This window comes from Suncus etruscus, chromosome 7, assembly GCF_024139225.1.
Source record: "Suncus etruscus isolate mSunEtr1 chromosome 7, mSunEtr1.pri.cur, whole genome shotgun sequence".
NCBI classification, from domain to species: Eukaryota; Metazoa; Chordata; class Mammalia; order Eulipotyphla; family Soricidae; genus Suncus; species Suncus etruscus.
Window position 1 is genome coordinate 93,840,358 of NC_064854.1, and position 1,243 is coordinate 93,841,600.

A 1,243-nucleotide genomic window follows, 5' to 3' on the forward strand; every position below is an offset into this window, starting at 1 on the left:
TGACCTATCAATGGGTGACAGGGCAGTGTTGAAGTATCCCACTATTATTGTGTTGCTAATAATGTCTTCTCTCAGATTTGAAACAATTGTATTAAATATTTTGCTATTTTCTTATTGGGTGCACATATGCTTAGGAGTATGATTTCTTCCTGTTGTATATATCTCTTGATTATTACAAAATGTCCATCTTTGTCCTTTATAGTTTTTCTAAGTCTAAATTGTGTGTCATCTAGGAGCCAGAATGATAGTGCAGCAGTAGGGTGTTTGCCTTGCACATGGCTGAAGCAGGACGGACCTCGGTTCAATCCTCAGTGTCCCATATGGTCCCCCAATCCAGGAGCAATTTCTGAAAACATAGCAAGGAGTAGCCCCTAAGAGTCACCTGGTGTGGCCCAAACACCAAAAAAATTAAAATATAGTGCTCGCTTTGGCAGCACATATACTAAAATTGGAACGATACAGAAAAGATTAGCATGGCCCCTGCACAAGGATGACAAAAAAATTCGTGAAGCATTCTATATTAATATATATATAAAATAAATTTTTGTCATCTGATATTAATATGGCCTCTCCAGTCTTTTTACAGGTTTTATTTGTTTTGATGATATCCCTTCAACCTTCAATTTTGAGTCCATATTTGTTCTGACTATTCAGGTGTGTTTTCTGTAGGCAGTAGAATGTTCAAATCAGCTGCTTGATCCATGTTGCCACTCTGTGTCTCTTAACTGGTGCATTTAGTCTATTAACATTGAGTGAGATAATTGTCATAGGATTTAATGTCATCTTCATGTAGGACTTCAGTGTGTCTGTTGTGTCCTGTCTTAAAGTAGATCTTTCAGTTTTTTCATTTAAGTCTAGTTTTGAGTATGTAAAAATTCTGAGCTGCTGTTTATTCATGAAGCTATGTATACTTCCTTCAACTTGAATGTGAGTTTGATTGGGTGTAATATTCTAGGCAAAACATTCATTTCATTAAGTTTTGACACTATATCCCACCGCTCCCTTCTGGTCTTGAAGACTTCTTGTGACAAATCTGCTGTGAATCTTAAGGTTTGAATGTAATTCTTTGAATATAATTTCCCATTTTGATCTTGATACTTTCAGTATTTTATCCCTATTTGTGGAATTTGTCATTGTGATAGAATTGGTGTTGGGGTGTTTTTCTTCAGGTCTCTTTTAGCTGGTACTCTTCAAACATACAAGATTTAGTTGCATGCAGTCTTTAGCTCTGGGAGCTTCTCTG

The 1,243-nt window shown here is 36.3% G+C and overlaps 1 non-coding gene across 1 annotated transcript; it reads left to right on the plus strand.

The window, feature by feature from the left end:
• The first annotated feature begins 418 nt into the window (after positions 1 to 418).
• Positions 419 to 525, plus strand: LOC126015144 (U6 spliceosomal RNA). The gene has a single exon (XR_007498038.1). It is a non-coding gene; the product is annotated as a U6 spliceosomal RNA (small nuclear RNA).
• The last annotated feature ends 718 nt before the right edge of the window (positions 526 to 1,243 follow it).